This window comes from Choloepus didactylus, chromosome 1 (assembly GCF_015220235.1).
Source record: "Choloepus didactylus isolate mChoDid1 chromosome 1, mChoDid1.pri, whole genome shotgun sequence".
Classification (NCBI taxonomy): domain Eukaryota; kingdom Metazoa; phylum Chordata; class Mammalia; order Pilosa; family Megalonychidae; genus Choloepus; species Choloepus didactylus.
Window position 1 is genome coordinate 64106941 of NC_051307.1, and position 23344 is coordinate 64130284.

The window sequence follows — 23344 nt, forward strand, 5'->3', positions numbered from 1 at the left end:
AGTTGCCTTTTTTTTTTTTTTTTTTTTTTTTTTTTTTTTTTTTACTTTCTTTACTTCTGTCTATGAGGAACAGTGAAAAAGGCTGGAAACTGGGGATACCAGAAACAGTGAAACTTCAGGCGAGTGACAGCTTCTCTTCTTCCTATGTAGAATAGTCCTAATCATACTTCATAAGTCCTCTGTTGGGTTAAATGGATCTTGGACATGGAAGTGCTAAAAACCTCAAACAAATTTCAGGTGCTCTTACTGCTAGTCTTTCCTCATTTAGTTTTAGCTGGGACTTGGTATAAGGCCCGTTGTCAAAAGTAGGAGGTAGTTTGAGTTATTCTCAAAGGGAACATTGTTTAGACACCACTGCAGGTAGACTTAAGGCAAATTTGCCATCAAGAGCTTTGCTTTTTTAATGGAAAGAATAAAGGAATTATCTGCCAAAACAATTCTAGATTTTTTTTGTAAATTGTTTTTCAAGGAAAGTTCATTAATTTTGAATTGCAGCAGACTGGTCACAGTTAAAATAAATTAAGCTACAAAGAATAGACTGTGCTTCAGAATCTCCTTAGTAATTAGCAGAAGATTTCTCAGATTAGGAAGCTTTAAGTGGAAGGAAGGCTTGGGGTTAAAATTGACTTTTTTTTTTTTTTTTTTTTTTTTACCTTTTATTTGGAAATGCTTTCAAATGTACAGGACATTTACAAAAATAAAACGAACACCATACAGAGAACTCCAACATACCTCTACATGGTGCCCCACCCCCACCCCCAAGATACCCAGATCCACCAATTTTAACATTTCCACATTTGCCATATCATTCTATCATCCATCCATCCATTCATCTGTCTATCTAATCTTTCTTTCTCTCTCTCTCTTTCTTTCTACCTATTTATTGATCCATTTTCTGAACACTTGAGTATAGGTTGTATACATCATGTTCCTTGACCACAATACTGCCACATACATGTCCTTAAAACAAGGATTTCACTTACATAACTACCTTAAGTGCAGTTATCAAGTTCAAGAAACTTAACATTGATTTAAAGCTTACCGTCTATATTTCAGTTTTTTTCATATGTCCCAATAATGTCCCTTTGAGCATTTTCTCCTCCCTTGCTAGATACCATCCAGGATCATCTATTTCCTTTAATTTCATTGTCTCTTTAGTTGCTCTTTTTGTTTGTTTGCTTTTAATTGTGGGAATATATATACAAAATAAACTTTCCAATCTCTACCACTCCCAATTCAGTGGGATTAATCACATTCACAATATTGTAGTACCCTCATCACTTTCCATTACTAAAACTTTCCCTCCTTCCCAAACAGAAGCCCTACACCCATTATGCATTAACTCTCCATTCCCCCTGCCCCCTCTCTCTGGCAACCTATACTCTACTTTCTGTCTCTATGAGCTTGCCTATTCTCCAATAATTTCTTCATAGTTACCATGGAGCTTCAATTTAACATCCTAAATCTATAACAATCTCTTTAGCTTTGATACCATTTAACTTAAATAGTATGCACAAACTATCATCCTATATCCCTCCATCCCCCACCTTTATGTAGTTCTTGTCATAAATTACATGTTTAGACATTAGGAGCCCAAACCCACTGATTTATCATTATATTTTGTGCATCTGTCTTTGTAGAAAATAACAAGTGGGTTACAAACCAAAAATACAATAGTACTGACATTTTTTATATTTACCCATGCTGTTACCCCCACTGGAGATCTTTATTTCTTCACGTGGCTTTGATCTATTGTCTGTTGCCCTTTCCTTTCAACCTGCAGAACTTTCTTTAGCATCTCTTCTATGGCAAGTCTAGTGGTGAAGAAAGCCCTCAACTTTTGTTTATCTGGGATGTCTTAGTCTCTCCCTCAATTTGGAAGACAGCTTTGCTGGATACAGAATTCTTGGTTGGCAATTTTTTGCTTTCAGTACTTTAAATATGTCATCCTGCTTGCATCCATGGTTTCCAAGGAGAAATCAGCACTTAATCTTATTGAGGCTACCTTGTATGTGACACTTTGCATCTCTTTTGTGACTCTGAGAATTCTTTCTTTATCTTTGGCATTTGACAGTTTGAGTATAATATGTCTCAGTGTGAGTTTATTTGGGTTTATCCTGTTTGGAGTTTGTATATATTCATGTCTTTCATTAAATTTTGGAATTTTTCATCAGTTATTTCTTTGAATATTCTCTCTGCCCCTTTTTCTCTTTCTTCTCCTTCTGGTACTCCCACAATACATATATTGGTATGCTTGATGGTGTTCCATAGTTTCCTACGGGCTTTGTTCACTCTTCTTCATTCTTCCTTCATTCTGTTTCTCAGATTGGATGATTTCAGTTGTCTTTAACCTTCTCATTTGCCTGGGCCATTGCTTCCTGTTTCTTTATTTGTTTTATAATCTGTTGTTTAAACCTGGTCACTTTGATATTTTTGTGCATTACTGCTGGAATTTAGATTCTGAGGTGTCTGTTCCTTAAGCTTGTATCTAGCTAGTGGTATGATAGACCTTTCTTTGAATGCCAGGAGCTAACAAAAAAAAAGGGTTGAGGAGGAGGAGGAGGAGGAAGAGGAGGAGGAGAGGGAGAAGAAATAAAAGAAGAAGAAGGAGAAGAAATACAAGAAGAAGAAGAAGAAGAAGGAGAAGAAGAAGAAGAAGAAATAAAAGAAAATACCTTTCCCAGTCTTTGCAGATTGACTTTTGAGAGTGCTCTCCTTCAGGGCTTATCAATACAATGAGTTTAGAGTATAGCCCCAGACCAAAGTGTAGAGGTTTCCCTGATCCTTTCTGTGCATGCTGCTTGTCTTGGGCATGCACTTGTGGCCCTAGGAATTCTCTTGTTTACATGAATACAAATGTCCTGTCTTCCCAAGGAAACCACTTCCTCATGGTGTGGGTACGGCTCTCTATGTCCTACAGCCAGCAATCCCTTCCTTCAGGCAGCATGACTTGACCTCTCTCCTACAGCATTCTGGAGGAGAGCTCTGTGAGCTGCCTTCTACACTCAGGGCAAGTTCTGGGATGGCAGGTCTCTCAGGCCACCACCAGCCAGATTGGGCCAGACATAAATGCTCCCAGTATGTGCATGAGGGTTACTCTTCCCCCTCTGGAACTGAGACCAGGGATCTATACTGGGATCATGGGCTTGCTCCAGATCATGGGCTGAGCTGGTAAGAGGTTGGGGAAGGGCCAGCCTGTGTATCCACAAGATCATACCACTTCTGAATGGCCTTTTTCTTAATTTGGTGCTTTCCCTATTACTGCAGTCTTTAACTGTTTCTGGAGCTTTTAGAAAGATGTTTCTGCCAGTTCTTGCTGGTTGTTCAAAGAGATGGAGCCCTGAAGCACCTTACTCTGCCATCTTGATTGGAACTGGGCCTCACTAAAAGGCAGAAAGTTAGAGGCTTGAGCAGACTGTGGCTAGAATAATGTCTTTCTCAATGTATAAAAATCTCTTGTTATCTATTACTGTCAGAATTTTAAAATAGGTGTTTAAAATGCAATTTAAAATTTTAATATTGTATATTTTGAGGGGCATGATCTATATCAGAAGTCACTGAGCAAGAAAAGTCAGCATGGTAGATCTGAAAGAATTTTTGTTTTCCTTTTCTAAAAGGTCTGCACATTACTTAAATTTGAGAAACACAGCTTTATTTCATTCTTGCTTTCATAGGGCCATTAACTAATTCCAACTTCAGTATAATTTGTCTTTCTTGTTAAGGAGTAACTCCTTTTTGAGTTAGTAGTTCATCATCTCTTAGGAAGATATAGTGTGCAGCAGTTAATTGACAAGAGAGAAAAAATAATGCCTGGTCTAGAGTTAGTGCATGATAAATATTTGTAATGTAAGAATAAATTGAAGTCATCAAAAATGTAAGTTTTCAACAATTCCTTTATGGAGACCAAAATGTCTATAGGCTTCCCATCTAAATCAATGTAGTATACGATTACAGGAAAAGAAACAAGTCACCAACAGAAATTCAGATGTTTTGGGCACCAAACATAAGTCCTCAACTGATATTTGTTAAATTTATGGAAAGGTACCTCAAGGCTAATAAGGTGCCCCATTGTACTTAACCACTCTTATGACACTCTTTTTTTCCTTAGGCCCCCAAACTTTCCCCTTGCTCAGAACCCTTGCTCATTTTTCAGATGAACCAAGAAAGAACCAATGATTCAGTGGCTCTGACATTGATGTCGAATGCTGGGATTCATGAAGAGGTTGGAAGAGGTATTGGAAATCATCCTTGACCAGTGGTGCCTACCTTATCAAATATGAGATAGAACCATTTATAACATCAGAGGATTTCTAGGACTCCTTCCTCCCCTGTTCCACAACATGATTGTGGCTATTTTTTAATATCTGCTGATTGAGAAAAAAAGGCCTACTCATACAGATTCAGGTGGTCTCTTGCAATGACACCTTGGCCCCAGCCATCCTCAACTCACCTGATGTGACTGCCAACATTTTAGATGAAATTTCTTATTTTATACATGAGGTGCAGGGGTACTGTTGATTGAGAAATAATCTGGGTATACTTCAGAAAAACTGGATGTTTAGATAGAGATTTGGAAATGGTCAGGAGTGACAACCAAGTCAACTCATGATCTTTTACTCAGAGAAACATGTTAGCTCATGGCTAATGGATGTCATTCTTGAGAAGACAGAAATGTTTTTGGAGTATTTTTTTTCCACCTTAATTGCATATGTTACTTAAGTGCCAGCTTCTTTTCTAGCTTCATGCATCTTGCTTAAGAAATCTCCACCCTGGGTTGCAATGTTTTTACCTGTGGGAACCCTTTTATGGGACCCCAAATAAAATCAAAACAGTCAGTTAAATTTTAATTTGAATTTCAGGTAAACAATTATGCAATATGTGGGACATGCTAAACAAATAACTATTGTTCTAGGATTCTAACCTTCACAGTTGTTTATCCAAAATTCAAATTTCACTGGCAGTCCACTCTTTTTTTTTCCCCCTGAATTCATCTCCCAACTCTACCTACAGACCACCTGCAGTTGTGCCAAGTGCTAAAAGGCAGGATCTAAAAACAATGGGTGATATTCCTCACAACTGTCAACATTGATAACTGACATCTTTTGGGGGGATTGTAGAAGAGGCACTTCCCAAATTTGGGTTCATAGCTCTGTACAGCCAATAGAAGTCACACCAAACCAGGCTGAGGAGGAAAAAAGGGTTTATTTACGATGATGGAGGACAGGGGAAGATTTCCCAAATCAGCCTCCCCCAAAGTGATTTTTCAATTGCTTTTTATACCCATCAGAGACAAAGACAGATAATCGTCTTAGTTACCAGGTAACAGAGTTATGGAGAATTTCAGTAGTTTATCCTGAAGTTGAGTATTGATTGTCCCCATTTTGAGTCACATCTCAATGCAGCGATAAAAGGGGAAGGGAGGCAGAGAGAAGGCAGTCTAAATCAGACTGGAAAGTCAAAGTCAAGGGAAGAGTTACCACTAAGGCCACTAAGAGTTACCTTTCTCCCTTGGGAGTCTGGGATCACAGCTTCAGATTTCTCAGGACAGCTTGGATTCCTGATGATATATTGTTCTAAAATCAGACCCTGTGGCTGAAAAACAGGATCCTTGTCCCCATTTTCCCATTCATCTATCCATACACTGGATGAAGGGAGTGTGAGTCATAAGGTTTTCACAATCACACAGTCACACTATATAAGCGATATAGTTATACAGTTGTCTTCAAGAATCAAGACTACTGGATTACAGTTCAACGGTTTCAGATATTTCCTTCTAGCTATTCCAGTACACTATGAACTGTAACATCTTTGACACCTGGGAAAGGTGCCTCCCAGTCTAGGGAGATAGATGATAGACTTATTAATATCTGGGAGGTTTGGGCAATAGATTAAAGCTTATTCAAGTCTGGGTGCAGACTTCATATTTGCATACTGCCTCAGTCTTTACATTTACAGATTGCTCCTTTGTGAGAATCAGAGCTTCCATTATAGCCTGCTTCCAGCTTTGAACATTACATTTTAAGGCTACTTTGCAATTTCCAGCTTGCTTACAGTTTTAAGATTATATTTAAAAAGTCACTGATATAGGAGCCTCCTTTCAGATTTCTGTGAAAGGTCACAAGGCTCTTTGTATGGCTTTCTCAGGGAGCCATAAATGGACACAAAATCTTCGTGGACACAAAATCTGACTCAGATAGCAGCAGCCCAGGAGGCAGTTACTTATTCTTCTTTGTTTCATTTGTTCATTTCTCATTTACCTCGAAGTTTTGTCGTTAATTCGTATGTCTGTCCTGTGAGCTGGAGGCAAGAGGAAAGGTAGAGATTTTTTGGACTGAATTAGTGACTGAAGAGGTTGAATCGGGGGACAGGAGGGGAGGCAGGACAGAAAGAGACTTCGGCTCACTCAGAACCCTCATTTCGTCATACAGGATTTGGAGCATTTTCCATGGAGCACGGCGGGCTACAAAACTCTACCTTTTCTTGTCTGATAAAAGCACTTGAATTTAAAGAAGGCTGGAGTTTATGTGCCTGCCCCTGTCTCATTTTTATCTCACTTAGTTTCCCTCTCCCTCTATATGGTAGATTCAAAAGAAAAGCTGACATTGGATCTGTTTTTCTTCATTTACTTAATTTTTAAAACGGAATGTCTTAGGATTTTTCCTGACTCTGATTGTAAACTCAATGAATTTATTCCAAAACAATGCAGAATTCCATGGCAAAACCAAAGAAACAGCCCATTTGAATGAATACTCACATCAAAATTCTGTCTTCTTAAGGGTAGACTCATGTTAAAGAATGACTTTCATAACAGGTCCTAAGGGTCAGAGATTTTTTTTTTTTTGCTTTAAAGGAGATTGGAAAGAAAGCCCTGAAAATTAGCCTCTGAATAGAAACAACCCTGACCCCTTCTGTGTCTTATTTGTTGGATGGGATTTCCTCTCCTACCCTGAATAGGGATTTGGAAGGTTCATTTTATAAAGTTCTGTAGTGGTGAGTGCAGTAGCATGTGGTGGAGCTTAAGAGCAGGCATTGCGTTGATTCATTCATCAAACATGTTTTGGTTGCAAATTTGCTGCTTGGATGAGCACTTGCATCCTTCTTGCCTGCAAGGAGCTCCCTAACTAGTGGGAAGAAATAGAGAATAAAAGAGGTCATCTCAATGCAGCGATAAAAGGGGAAGGGAGGCAGAGAAAAGGCAGTCTGAATCAGACTGGAAAGTCAAAGTCAAGGGAAGAGTTACCACTAAGGCCACTAAGAGTTACCTTTCTCCCTTGGGAGTCTGGGGTCACAGCTTCAGATTTCTCAGGACAGCTTGGATTCCTGATAATATATTGTTCTAAAATCAGACCCTGTGGCTGAAAAACAGGATCTTGGCTTCTTGTCTCTTCCATCTCTTTTTATACTCTTCAACTTTTTTAATGGAGCATTTCAAGCAGGTACAAAAATAGAAATAATAGTATAATGTACCCATTACCCAGTTTCAACAATTACTAATCCATAGCCAACCTTGTTTTATCTATCTCCCATCCATTTCTCCCCTCTTCTAGATAATTTTGAAGCTAATCCAAGTGATCACAGTATTTTGTCCATAATATTTCAGTATGTTTCTCTAAAAAATGGAGATTATTTAAAAAAACATAACCACAATATCATTACCACTCCTAGACAATTAAAAATCCCCAATATTGTAAAAATCCAGTCAGTATTCAAATTTCTGATTGTTTCCTAAAATATCTTTTTTGTTGCATTTACTTTTTTTAAAAATATTCCAATTTATTGAGATATATTCACACACCATACAGTCATTCACAGTGTACAATCAATTGTTCACATTACCATCATATAGTTAAACATTCATCACCACAATGAATTTTTTAACATTTTCATTACTCCAAAAAAAAAAGAATATAAAATAAAAATTAAAAAGAACACCCAAGACATCTCGTACCCCCCACTTTCCCCTATTATTCATTTAATTTTTGTCCCCATTTTCCCATTCATCTATCCATACACTGGATAAAGGGAGTGTGAGCCATAAGGTTTTCACAATCACACAGTCACATCATGTAAGCGATGCAATTATACAGTTGTCTTCAAGAATCAAGGCTACTGGGTTGCAGTTCAACTGTTTCAGGTATTTCCTTCTAGCTATTCCAATACACTAAAAACTAAAGAGGGATATCTATATAATGCATAAGAGTAACCTCCAGAATAACCTCTCAACTCTATCTGAGATCTCTCAGCCACTGAAATTTATTTTGTTTCATTTTTCTCCCCCCTTTTGATCAAGGAGCCTTTCTCAGTCCCATGATACTGGATCCAGGCTCATCCCTGGGAGTCATGTCCCATGTTGCCAGGGAGATTTACACCCCTGGGAGTCATATAGTGGGGAGGACAGTGAGTTTACTGGCAAGGTTGGCTTAGAGAGAGGCCACATCTGAGCAATAAAAGAGGTTCTCTAGGGGTGAGTCTTAGGCACAATTTTAAGTAGGCTTAGCCTCTCCTTTGCAGGAGCAAGATTCATAAGGGCAAGCCCCAAGATCAAGGGCTTGGCCTTCTAAATTGTTAGTCCCCAATGATTGTGAGAATATCAGTAATTCCCCAGGTTGGGAAATTTAATATTTCCACATTTTTCCCCAGTCTCTCAAGGGGCTTTGCCAATACATTTTTATTCTCTGAGTTACTCTGGGATGTACTGGGGCTTCACACTAACCTGTACAAACCAAACAGATCTCACTCCCTTAAATATCTTTCTTACGTGTTTTTTGTTTGTTTGTTTGAATTAGGATCCAAATAGAGTCCATGCTTGGCAATTATACTTCTGCCTCAGAAGTCTCTTTTAATTTATAGGTTCTTCCTTTATCTCTGTTTTGTTTTCCTCTCAATATATCTGTTGAAGAAATTAGTTTGTTTCTTCTGTAGACTTTTCATCATCTAGATTTTGCTGATTGTCTCCCCATGACATGATTTAGCAAGTTCTGCTGTCTGTATTTCCTGTAAATTGGCAATTATATAGAGAGGTTGGATTAGATTCAGTTTTGATTTTTTAAAGAATACTGTAGACACATTTTGTCCAGTTGTCTTTCTTTTGGATGCCAGTAATCTTTGATTATCATTGCCTCCTAAATTTATTAATTTATTGAGGCTGATAAAATGGTATGTTCTAAATTCTATCATTTCTTCTTTATTTATTAGCTGAAATATTTCTAGAAAGAAAAATTTTCCCTCATTAACTACTTGGATACAGTTCATCCCAATTCCTTATTCCAATATTTCCCAAATTGAGACTGATAAATTTCTGGAAGTTTGCTGACAAGTTCTTTGGTGGGGTGGGAAGTGGTCTGCAAGCTTTCTATTACAATAATTTAACACTGCATTTTCATCTCAGTGCTGAAGTTTGCATTTTTATTTTGTATCGTGATGGTGCCAGGTAGCCTTGCTTTCATTTTCAAGAGTTTGTAAATAAAGAAGAGGATGGGTTTAATAGGCCAAACAACCATTCAGTAGGTTTTACTTTGAACAGAGAATTGAGTCAGTCAGGGCAAACAATAATATACATGTCCTGGACCACAAAGACTATACACTGTAGCTGTCAGTACCATAGTCATGTTGTGAATGATGATTCATTTTAGCAAAAAAAGTCTTCTGTTATATTTCATTTGCATTCATTTATTTGATTTTCATTGGTTTGGCAGTTTTACTTATACTCAATTTGTAAATTGGTATTGTTATTATAGTTGTCCAAATAAGTATTTTTGCTGTTTAAGCAACTTTATAATAAAACAATTTAAGTCAACATGGTGGGTCTGAAAGATTTTTTTTTTTTTTCCTTTTTTAAAGGGTCTGTACATTACTTGAATTTGAGAAACACTGCTTTATTCCATTCTTTCTTTTATAGGGCTATTAACTAATTCCAACTTCGGTGTAATTTGTCTTGTTGAGTGACTCCTCTGCTCAGGGTATTTGAAGTCCAATGGTGTGGGCCTAGAGATCAACACCCTGGAACACACAAAAAAAGAGAGCTGTAGCTGGGAAAAGGTGTTTTGGGGTCTCCTGCCCTGCCTGACACCATCTCAAATCACAAACCTTGGCAGCTGCCTCCTTTTGTATCTTTCCCTGGGTCTGGTTCTTCCATTACCCAAAGTCTTAATGTCTGCTAAATGGAGAATCTTAGGTGTAACTATATGTTACCAAAACAACTCTCTGGAAGGATTGAAAAAAGCATAACAAAAGCTGTCTAAAGCCGCCTTCTCTAATTTTAATGTGCTTGTGAGTTACCTGGACATCTTGTTAAAATGTGTTCTGATTCAGTAAGGCTGGGGTGGGGCCTAAGATTCTGTAATTTTACAGTCTCCTCTCCCACCCCCCACCCCCCCAGGTGATGCTGCTGGCCTGGCCCGTGGATCATACTTAATGTAGCCTGATCTAAACAGCCATCTGTTTTGTCTTCATGTCACAAATATTTTATTTGATTTTTTTCTAGATAATGCATGTAAAGTTCTCAGTACAGGGTTTGATGCTGAGTCAGCATTCAATAAATATTCATTGTTTGTTATGGTTGTTACTATTAGTTTTTGAAGCATGGAGAAGGGTGGAGATAATGGGAAAGAGGATGGGGACTTAGAGATGGATGGATCTGAGTTAGGACCCCAGGTTTGCCATTTTATAAGCTACTTGACCTTGAGCAAATTATTTACCCTTTCTAAGTCTCTGCCCCTTCAAATGTAAAATGGAATTGAGGGAACTCTGTACATGGATGGGTGGTCATAAATGTTATTTTTCTTCCTTTACCCTTTTGGACATAGACTTGGGATTGAATCTCCACTCTGACACTACACTTTGTGAGTTGCTTTATAAGCCCTATGGAATGTAGCTCTTTATTATTATCTTTAAAATGAGGATAATAATTATGAGGATTAAATTAATTGGTACATGTAATATGTCTTGGCACATAACAGGAACGTGGTCATCGTGAGTCCCTCTGTCCCTTCCCCTCCCTTACTCAGTGTTGCAATTGGTGACAAGCTTAGACTCCAGATATAGGACAGGGGCTCAGAGCCCATAGAGCAGTGATGTTGTTGTTGTTGTTGTTGTCAAATGATCCTTTATTGAAATATTTTTCCTTAGTAGTTCTTATCTAACTGGGCATTCCACTATACCACTGTTGATGTCATCTATGATGTTATTTGGGTGGTGCCCATCAACATTGCAGCCAAGACTGGGCAGTCCCAAACATTTCTTTAATGGTTCCAGAGAGTTCTCTGGCTAAAGATCAATGCCACATCTATCAGGCAATGTTGACAGTCTCATCAAAGGTGGTATTTCCACTCTGCTTAATGCTTTCCTGCTTCTTTCTGTCTCTGGATGGTTCCTTGAGGGTTTTGATGATCCAGGTGGAGGCAGAAGGTACCATCTCAAATCAGAGCCTGTTCTGGACATCACTTTCACCATAATCCTTAGATCCTTCAGTCTCCAGTTGCCTTGGGAAGGCTGCCACCACCCTCTTCTGGAGATAGACCCAGGGGACTGATCTTGGGGGCCAGGGCAGATGTGGCACTGTCTTCCCCATTGGTGTGCCCCAGTTACACAACTGTGATCTCATGGGGGTTTAGCTTGGGCGGCTTGGTGGAGGTGATTGGTGTAGGATGAACCCAGATGCGGGAAGACTGAGAAAAGTTGCACCTTGGCCTGATCCTAGTTGGAAGCTGACCAATAGATTTCATCTCTAGCTGACTAGCATTATCTGGAGAGCTTATATATAAAAAATGATTCCCAAGCCTCACACCAAGACATTCTGATTTAACAGGTCTGTAGTGGTGCCCAGGTATCTTGAGTATTTTTTTCAAGTGCCCCAGATGACTTGAATGTGCAGCCAGGCTGAGAACCATGGTTCTAGTAGAAAGCAAAGCCGTCATCATTAGCAGATGATTATCAGGTGGCTGTTAGCACCACACCTTTCCTCCCCCAGCTCCAGCCTTTCTGAATGTTCCTTCTCACTCTGCTCCTAATGCTACCTGGCCTTTGCATAGTGGAGTGAGCAATTTCAGGGCCTGGCACAACCAGCAGGGCCTGGGAGAGTGTGTAGAGACCCTGCTTCCCGCCTTTCCCCTACCAGACACACAGAAATCATTTGGGTTCTGGTTTGCGGAGGAATCCACTGAATGGACATCACTCTTGGGAACTTTGAGGCATTTGAAGCAAAAACAACCTACATCATTAATTCAGTGCCTATTATGTGACAAGGAGTTTACTTGTATTATGTCAGTTTATCCTCAGCTTTATAATGTAGCTCTATTAGTATCACCATCCCCATTTTACAAAAGAGGAAACTGAGGCAGGTAAAATACAGTGCCTCAGGTCAAGCACATGGTGGTGGAGGGGCCTTTGCCTGCAAGTAGTCTGATTCCAGAATCTGGACTCTTAACAAGCCCTGAGAGGAGCTTCAAAAATGCTGATGCCTGGGCACACCATGGCTCATTGAAGCAGAATGCCTAGGGATTAGAGCTCAGGCATTAGTCATTTTTTTATAAGCTTTGGAAGGGATTCTAATGTGTAGACAGGATTGAGAAGTAGGCCACATTATACTCTTCTGCCTCCCATACTGACTTGGAACCCAAGAGTCTATAGAGGACTCCTTTTTTCCTGCTCTGTTCACTCCCATCCCCCACCCCCCCACCCACACACACCTGTGTCTGTTGGTGACCTTTTAAATATTTTTATATTGTCAGAGATGCTCCTTCTGACTGGTGTTCCTAAGGGAGTTATGGTAGGCTGAATAATGCCCCCCAAATATGTCCATATCCTAATCCTTGGAACCTATGAATGCACCTTACATGATACAAGGCTCTTTGCAGATGTGATTAAATTGAGGATCTTGAGACAGAGAGATTTTCCTGGATTATCCAGGTAGGCCTATATTTCTATGTCCTTGTAAAAGGGAGGCAGGAGGATCAGTGTCAAACGAAGGAAATGTGACAATAGAAGCTAGGGTCAGAGTCAGAGATTTGAGGATGCTACTCTGCTGATCTTGAAGTTTGAGGAAGGGGTCAGGAGCTAAGGTATGCAGGTGGCTTCTGGAAACTGGAAAAGGCAAGGAAGTTAAATTTGCCAATCTAGAGTCTTCGGAGGGAGCATGGTCCTGTCAACACCTTGATTACAGCCCAGTAAGACCCATTTCAGTCTTCTGATCTCCAGTAGTGTAAGATAATATATTTGGGCTGCAATTCATCAGAGCAGAAATAGGAAAGTGTAAGAGGGGCATTTGCTGCTGTAGAAAGAGCAGCGGTCCTCTAGAAGAAATTTGGGATCTTCCTTCTACCACTTACTGGATGTGGACATTTAGACAAGTAGTAAAATGCCTCCCCTATGAAATGGAACCAGTAAAACCAGATGGGCTGGGCCAAATGGCCTCCTCCATTTCACATTTGAATACCCTCACCTCCATCCTTTGCCTCAAGTCAACTGAGACTTCCAAAGTGGAGCCACTTTCCCCTGCTGAGCCTTGGCTCTCTATCCCATCACCCTGGGTTATTTGATCACTTCCTGAAACTATGTTGCTTCTTTGTTTCCTTAGCATAGGCACTTGCCAAAATCAAGAGTCATTATTTTCTAGGCTGGGTCTATTTTTTTAAGTTAATTAAAAATAAGCAATGGACAGAAATTTCCTGACACTTAAGAGACTGAAAGATAGTTATTCTGTAGCTTCTTCTACTCCAATCAGAATTATAGTGTTCAAATGTAACACACTGGTTTTAGCCTCTGCTTGTGTGATTTTTTTTTTTTTTTTTTGATAAAATGGACTGGAACATGAACACCCATCCCTCCTTCACCATTTCTACTATTTTATGGTAGACATGGAGCATTATACCCATAATCAGCCACCTATTTTAAATGATTACACCTTTAAATGATCACCCACCTATTTTAATATGATTACACCTAGGGCAAATATGACCAGCAGTGATGGCATCCAATCATAAGTCCTTGGCCTTACTTTTGTCATCTTTAATGGAAGGCCTCTCTTTGCCCTTAGTAGTAAAATTAAGGTATAAACTTGAACAATTTTTGAGTGAAAGGTTTTTCATAGGAATTTTGCGTATATTATTTTTCCAAACAATGTTTTATTTGTTCTATTAGTTGCAATAATGTGCACTTTATCTTTCTGAGAAAAGTTCATATAAGTTTGGTTGGGCTTAATTTGAAACAATAATTAACAGTCAAATTTGTTACATCTCTCTTTTTTTCCCAAAAGAAAGTGAAAAAAATCATAAAATATTTTGATGATAAGGGGATTCGACTGAGAATCTCCTAGAACAGTGCTTTTTAATAGGGAGGGGGAGGGGGGGACAATTATGAATATCTGTATATATTTTTGATTATCACAACTGGGAGGAAGGTGCTACCAGCATCTTAGTAGGCAGGCCATAGATGCTGCAAAACATTATAACAGGGCATTCTACGATGCAGAGGATGGCCCCCCACAACAATGAATTATCTGACTCAAAATGTCAATAGGCCACTCTGTTGATCTCCTTTCCCTGATGCTACAGGGTCCCTTTTGTCGCAGGCTAGGGTCCAATGGTTATTCTGGGTCATCACCAAGGCTGGATATGAATCAGATAGATACAGTGGGAAAAAACTAGCCCCACCCCTGAACCTGCCCTGAGGGCAAAGGACCTAGATCAAATCATATTTATATACATCTATTCCTGAGTTGTAATGGTTATCTCTAAATTCTGAGATACTGAGTTCTTTGTGTATAACCTGGTCAGTTCCTGGCACTTCAGGTATCTGTATTACACCTGAGATACACAGCCAGAGTTCGGCAGCTATGAATGTCGGCATTACTCCATCCAGCAAATGTTAAGGGAGTTGAAAAAGAGATCAGACTTCAATTAGAGATATAATTGAAATAGGCTTGGTTAGGACTAAGGTAAACCAGACTAAAGGAAAAAGGATGATATTGATGGTGTTTTAAAACTTCAACTTCTGTGTGAGACCAAAGGAAGAGATGTTTATTTGGTGCAAAATCTATATTTTCTGTAGCATACAATGTACTTTAACTTGTATGGCCAGTTTATTCAAACACCATAATTACATGGAACTTTGAATAGGGAGTGAGATCTGGTTGATTTGTACAGGTTAGTGTGAAGCCCTGATACGTCCCAGAGTAATTCAGAGAATAAAAATGTATTGGTAAAGCCCCTTGAGAGACTGGGGAAAAATGTGGAAAAATTAAACTTCCCCTCCTGGGGAATTACTGATATTCTCACAAGCATTGGGGACTATCAATTTAGAAGGCCAAGCCCTTCACCTTGGGGCTTGCCCTTATGAAGCTTAGTACTGCAAAAGAGAGGCTAAACCTACTTATAATTGTGCCTGAGAGTCACCCCCCGAGAACCTCTTTTATTGCTCAGATGTGGCCTCTCTCTCTAAGCCAATTTGACAGGTAAACTCACTCCTATCCACCCCCGTATGTGGGACATGACTCCCGGGGATGAGCCTGGATCTGGCATTGTAGGATTGAGAAAATCTTTTTAACCAAAAGTGGGAAGAGGAATGAACAAAATAAAGTTTCAGTGGATGACAGATTTCAAATGGAGTCGAGAGGTCACTTTGGAGGTTATTCTTATGCATTATATAGATATCTCTTTATAGTTTTTAGTGTATTGGAATAGCTAGAAGGAAATACCTGAAACCTGAACTGCCACCTAGTAGCTCTGATTCTTGAAGACAATTGTATAAGTATATAGCCTACATGATGTGACTATGTGATTGTGAAAACTTTGTGGCTCACACTCCCTTTATCCTGTGTATGGACAGATGAGTAGAAAAATGGGGACAAAAATTAAATAAATAATAGGGAGGGATGGGAGGGATGGGATGTTTTGGGTGTTCTTTTTTACTTGTATTTTTATTTTTTTGGAATTATGAAAATGTTCAAAAATTGATTGTGGTGATGAATGTCCAACTATATGATGGTACTGTGAACAACTGACTGTACACTGTGGATGATTGTATGGTATGCAAATATGTCTCAATAAAATTGAAAAGAAAACCAAGTGTAAAGGAACAGAAATGTGTAAACCATAAGTAAAACACAGGTTTGCGGTACTGGTCATGCTACAGAATTCATTGAAGGCACAGAGGGAATGGTTCATTCTCTCTTTTGAGGGTAGGAATTGAGCTGTTAGAAAAAGCTTCACATAGGTGAAAAATCTTGAGCTGAACTTAAGGAGATACCCCTCATTCAGAGATAAAATGTTCAGTGTGTAATAAATGCTATCACCTTAAAAAAAATCATATTTATGTGTGTGTGGGTGACTGGGGGGTGGAGGAAGGGAGGAGCTGGAGAAGAAAATGGGGAACCACAATTTTTTTAGAGTAAAATTTGCCTTGAATGAATTTCATGGAGCAGCCTCATGGAGGAAAAGATTCCACCAGTGGGCAACAAGAAGCTGAGGGGTGGGGTGAACTAGATGCTGTGTAGTTCAGATGCCTACGAGTTTCAGGAACTCAGAGATTTATTAACTTCAGCTATGAATCATTTTCTTCTTTGCTGTTCTTGGTTCTCTGGGATCCCATAGATTCACCCTCCATCTTTCAACCCATACACACACCTGCCCACAGGAGTCCAAAATCTGGAATCAATCCAGGAGTCCCTTTCCTTCCCAAGGTGGTACAATTTGTTTAGAACTCAGGCCACTCTCTGCTGCCCTTCTGAGAATTGGTTGTGGTAACAAGAGACAAAAGGGCAGGGACGAGCAGGATGGCAGGAAGGTGGGTAGAAAAGAGGTGAGGCAACTGTAACCGTGAGAACTGGCCTGCAAGGATAGCCACAGGTTTACCCAGGTGTCATTATGAATAGGGCTTTCCACAACATTAGAAGAAATGATGCAAATGACTGGGTCAACACTGGATTCAGGTGTGGTCATTGCATTTTGCTGTACATCTCTAGTAGGCTAGTCTGGGCCACTGGATGCCTGTGCCTCTGTCCTGGTCTAGAGTGAAGTACCCATTTCTCTCTCTGGGTTGGGAGTGGATACTGTAATGATGAGTTTTGGTGCCATGTCTTTGCACCTCCACTGGGACTTAAAGGGATTCAACAAGGCAGGGTTAATAGGCATGTGGGATTTGTATGTCACTGGAATGAGTTTCTGAAGGAGTTGGAGGAAATCATGTTTCTGGACTTTTAAAAAGAGAAACTAGATTTTTTTTTTTGCTATTATACAAGACAGATTCTTGTATTATGGAATAGTTTAAGGGTTCTAAAGCATAATTCTGTTACATCCCTTCTCTGCTAGAAAACATTGGTTCTCTTTATTGTCCACAGAGTAAAGTTTGAACTTCTTAACCTGGCATGCAAGGTCCTCTATTATCTTTCCAGGTCTTCTTTTTTTTTTTAGAGAAATTTTATAAATACTGAGAAGTCCAGAAATAAAATGGCAAGGCATCCACATTCCCATTACACAAACTGGCATTTTGTATTATTTGTGTCAAGTCTTTCTTTTAAATAAAAGGAACACAATATTACAGTTTAAGTATCTCTTGATCAAGCTTCAGTTCTGTTCCCTTCTTATACTTTTATATTCAATATATATACATGAGCAATGGAGAGTATTATTTTACAATTCTTTAAAAACTGTACATAAATTATATCAAACTATAATATTGTTTTACAACTTGCATTCTTCACTTAATCAAATAATTTAAAAGTCTATGCATGTTGCTAAATAGCAGATCTAATTCTTTTTAAATAATCTTTTAACCTTAGTAACGTATTCTATTGTATGTATGTTACCTCACGTTACTTAGCCATTTTTCTATTGATGGATATTCAGATTATTTCCAGTTTTATGTTACTGCAGCCAATGTAGCAATGTACATTTTTTGGGGAAACATCCAAGAGAACACATGTTCTGGGGTACATACAACAAATGAAATTGCTAGGTTGTGGGGGTATGTGCATTTTCAATTATCCTATGTACTGCCAATTTACTGAACAAAGTAGTAATACCAATTTCCATTTCTACTACTAGTATAAGTGTTCATGTTTTCCCATATGCTCATGAAAAATTACTGTTATGGATTGTTTTTAATTTTGCCAACCCAATAGGTGGACAGTGATACCTCTTTGCTTTTAATTTGGTTTTCTTTGATTTTTAGTGAGGTTGAACATCTTTTCAAATAATTACTGGACAATAAGTTTTGTTTTGGGTTTTATTGTTTGTTCTTATTTTTTGCCCATGATGGAGGGGTGGGAGTGGCTGGCTGTAGGAGTGGCAGTTTTTCTTTTTCTAATTGATTCCTAGTCTAAAATTTACATTTTGACTACTCAATATTTGTCAGTTAGATTCATTGCAAATGCTGTTTCTTTGTCTGTCAAGTGTTTTTAAACTTTTACTTGTAGTACCATTCAGGTAGAGGTAGTAAGGACCCAGGGTTGGGTTTGAATCCCAGCTGCTTTACTCTTTACCTGCATGACCTTGAATGTGTTAGTCTTTACCTGTGATTCAGTTTCTTCATCTCTAAAATGGGGGGTGATAATAGTATCTATCCCAGAGATTTGTTGTGAGATTAAAATGGGTTAAAATGCAAAGCACTAATTTGGAATGTTATCAGAAAGCAATAAATAGATGTTAGCTATTATTTTGACATATAGAAGTTTTAAGGATTTCTTTTTTTTTTTTTTTGCTATTATGCAAGATAGATTTCAAAATCTTTTTCTTTTTATATGATAGAATTTTATCTTCCTCTAACATAGAATAGTTTGAAAATAGGCTATTCAGGGATGGAATTGTGGGTCATAAAGCTGTTAGGAAGATGCCTCTTTCAGGTTCACTGCACCTGTCCCATGAGACATGGGTCTCATCCTGATAGTCTGAGATAGCTGCCAAGCTCCAGCCATCACAACCATGTTCCAGGCTGCAGGGGGAGGATAAAGGGCAGACATTTTGCACCCCTTTTAAAATCAGCTTTATTGAAGTATAATTTATGTACCATGAAGTTTAGAATTTGATGATTTTTGACAAATGTATGAAGTTGTGTAGTTACCACCACATAAGAATATGTGGAATATTTCCATCAACTCAGAAAGTTTCCTCATGCCCCTTTGCAGTCATTCCCCTTCCCCTCACCCACAGACAATCGCTGATCTGCTTTCTATCACTAAAAAGGTTCATCTATTTTAGAATTTCATATAAATTGAACAATGCACCTTTTTGTGTCTAGTTTCTTTCATTTAACGTAATGCTTTTGAGCTCCATTCAGGTTTTTGCATGTATCAGTATTTTGTTCCTTTTTATTATAGGAATGTACCACAGTCTGTTTATCTATTCTAGTTGATGGACATCTGGGTTGTTTCCAAGTTGACAAGAGGGTAAACTGTGATGATTAATTTCATGTGTCGGGTTGGCTAGGTTATAGTGTCTGGTTGTCTTGTCAAACAAGCACTGACCTGATCGTTACTGTTAGAGTATTTGGTCGGTGGATTTGCATCTATATCAGCTGATTGCCAATAGGGTTGATCGTATCTGTACTTAACAACAGAGATTGTTCTTAGTAAGGGAGTGGGTGTTTATCCAATCACTTAAAGGTGGTAAAGCTGGAACTGATGATTCAGAAGTCAGAAAGAAGTATTTCTGCCTCTGCTTCCAAGTTTTGGCTATCATGAATAAGGCTATGAACATTCATGTACAAATTTTTGTGTGGAAATATTTTTCACTTCTCTTGGGTAGAGAATAGTTAGATTGAGTGGTAAGTATATGTTTTCACTTTATAAAAACCGATAAACTGCTTTCCAAAGAGCTGTATAATTTTGTACTCCCTCCTACAGTGTATAAGAGTTCCAGTTGGTCCACAACTTTGCCGATATTTGGTATCATTAGCTTTTTAAATTGTGGTCATTCTAGTGGATGTGTGTTCATTTGGATTTTAATTTGTATTTCCCTAATGACTAATGATTTTGAAGCATTTTTCATGTACTTATTTCCTATATGTTCCCACCACTATGAGTTTATTCATGTTATTCCTTATGTCTTGAGAGCACTTCACTTTTAGTGCCACCTTTCAAAATCCTGCTCATTCTTCAAGGTCCAGCTAAATTGCCTTTAAACTCTTCCAGGTTCCCTACCTCCCTTGAATTCAATGAAAGGCTCAAAGCACCTGTAGTACTTCATTCCTTTACCATACATCTTAGCTAATCTCCTTGGTAGGATAGTCATTACTGTGTACATCTCTTTTGCCCTTCCAGACTGTAAATCTTTCAGTCTTTCTGTGGGTGACAGAATAATGCCCCTTCCCCTGAAAGATGTTAACATTGTAATTCCCAGAACCTGTGAGTATGTTACCTTACATGGCAAAAGGGACTTTGCAGATATGATTAAGGACTTTGAGATAAGATTATCCAAGTAGGCACAATTTGGTCAAATGGATTTCTAAAATTGTATAACCCTTACCAGCTGAGTTCAGATTCAGAGGAAGACGTGACTATGGAAGAATTGTCAGAGAGTTCAACATTGCTGGTTTTTAAGATGGAGGAAGGGACCATGAGCTGAGGAATGGGGGTGGCCTCTAAATGTTGGAAAAAGCAAGGAAACAGATTCTTCCCTAGAGCCTCTTAAAAGAAAGTAGCGACACCTCTGCTAACACTTTGCTTTTAGTCTAGTGAGACCCATGTTGGACTTTTGACCTACAGAATTGTAGAATAATACATTTGTGATGTTATAAGCCACTGAACTTATGGTAATTTGTTACAGCAGTAATAGAAAACAGCTAAGCTTACCATGGAGTCCTCTGTAACTTTAAGAGATCTTTACATATATGTGAAGTGCTCAGTCACTATTCCTTAACTAAATTGAATCATGTAGCAGTGTGCAGCAGCATGAAGCTTGGAACTATGGAATGACTGCTTTAAATTCTTACCACACTACTAATGATCAGTCTCATGCTCATTTCTAGTATCTAGACCTTTGTCAACTTACAGAATGTCGAGATTACTCAATCCTGTTTTCCTTGTTGTTGCTAACCCAGGACACTCTGACTTTGACAACAATGGCAATAAATATTCTGGCTATGTGCAAAACTTTGCCTCCTTTATACATGCTGACAGTTCTATGGTAGAAAGGCCCAGAAGGAGAGTCCCTTCACCCATGTTGTCCAATCTACCCAAAGGCACTGGATAAAAGCTGTTTGATGGGGCTGTTGACAAACCTTTTCTAGTCTTTGCCTTATCTAGGGGAACAAGCTGGGGTGTGGAATTAGACACGTAAAGACCTTGGAATTCTGGCTCTGGGGATTACCTAACTCTGTGACCTAAAATAGGCCACTAAATTATTATCTTGGAGATAATACCTCCTTAAGTTTCTAAAAGAAAAAAATAGCAGATGTGAGAATAGTTATTCATAGGTAGTTAGCATTCAGTGAATTCAAGTAAGCATATCAGGGTATGGTGATGGGGAAGTCATAGCTAAATATCAGTGTCCTGGTGCCACTCTAAGGCTTTGGTTCTCAAATTTCGAGAACACATAACATTCAGCTGGAGAGTCCTTGTTAAAAGTGCAGACTCCTGGGCCTGTTGCTATTAATTGATTTAGATCTGGAGTGAGGCACAGGAATCAAAATTTTATTAACCACTCCAACTGTTTCTGATACAGGTTGTACTTGGAGAGGCAGTGCTCCAGCTGGAAGGGTACTGCTCAGTGTTTAGGGGAGGTGGAGTGAGAGGCAGAGGCTCACTCAGGCATTGGCTATTTATTGAGTTCTATAGCCCTTGTTCACCATGGGTTTGACATTGCGAGGGGAAACCAGACTAGTGTGTGTACAAGAGAAGGGCTAATGATTCTCCTGGGTAGAGAAAGGCTGTTGCTTCTTCCTGCTCCCATTTCACTCTGTGCAAGCCTCACATAGGTTTAGAACAATTTATGTACTTGTCTCTATCAGATTGTGTGTTTCTTGAGGGCAGATCTTCCTATGACTGTATATATAGCATGGTGCCTGAAGTGCCATTGGTATTCACTAAGTATTGAATGAATGTACGAATGAGAGTGATTAGTACTAGGCACATAAGATTTGGGAAGAGGGAAATAGGGAGACAGGGAGGGAAGGAAGGAGATTATGTTAACATTAGGATTTGAAATCTGAGACCCTGTTAGGTACTATGGGATGCCTCCCCCCTCAACCTTTTCAGTTGCTAAATTTGTAGAACAATGGTTTCCAGTAAGTCAAATGTATTTAGATATCACCTTTTTAAATAGCTGCATCTATTAAGAAGGTAATCAAAGTATATTATCCCCATTTGTCACATGAGTCATAGCAAGATTAAGCAATTGGATAGAATTGCTCAATAATATTTGGAAACAGCGACATTTGGTCTGAGGACTTTTGATCCTAGGCATCTGTTGGAACTCACTATGTGATTCTTCCTGCCATTCTTTTTCTTCAGCTAGATTCCTGCATCTTGGCAGTACCATCTAAAAAAGAAGAGAGACACTAATCTTTTGGTTGGGATAATGTGCTGGGCTGGCCTGGGAGTGAATGAAAAACCCCCATTGAGACTAAAACTTCCTTTTCTGCTTTCTTGCTTCCACTCAGACAATTCTCCATTCATGGCTGAAATGCTTCCCTCCCATGCCTGCTGGTCACCTGGGTTGCTCCTCCACTGCACTGCTTTAGAATTACTTCCTCCTCCCTGTATTCTGAGACGGAGCCCCTCCCCGTCTCAGGCATGCCAGTCATCTTAACAATTCTCATAGAACTTGTAACCAGTTTTTTGGTTAGGGATATATTTTAGTATGTCTGTATTCCTGATTTCCTCAATGTATTATAAACTTTCTGAGGGCAGGGACCATGTTTGTTCTCCAATAGGCACATCAAGCATGTGAGGCCTAGCATCTGTGCAAATGTAGACCGTGATTAGGAGAGCATTCCAAGTGCTTTGAGCATCACTGCTTGACCCAGAGCAGATTTGTTTCTTCTTTTCTTCTTATTCCTATAACTTCTGTTTTGGCCATGACTCCAATTTTGACATCTGTGGTAATCTCTTGCTTGAAGCACTGCATGTTAGGAAATGGATTGTCTTTTCAGGACTTACAGAAAAAGCTCTGTTAGTTGCTGCTGTCATAACCATTTCCTTTGTATTCTGCCCACTCTGATGGCCTGGAAAAGAGGCAGTGAAGCTCACTTGTGCTCCACTGGTTTTTCTAAGCAGGTAGCACCTGACTGAGGTCAGGTGCTGGCGGGCAGGGCAGCAAGGCAAGTCTTACTTGGAATTACTCTCAGGCACAGTGCTTGGACAGGATGTTAGGAAGTTCAAAAGGGTGTGTTCCCTGAATTTAAATTTATGCGT

The 23344-nt window shown here is 39.1% G+C and overlaps 1 protein-coding gene and 1 pseudogene across 5 annotated transcripts in view; one reads left to right on the forward strand and one right to left on the reverse strand.

Moving 5' to 3' along the window:
- The window catches only part of TMEM45A (transmembrane protein 45A), a 190758-nt gene that overhangs the window by 132329 nt on the left and 35085 nt on the right, over window positions 1-23344 (forward strand). The window lies entirely within an intron of this gene.
- LOC119509753 lies at window positions 11134-11915 on the reverse strand (annotated as a pseudogene).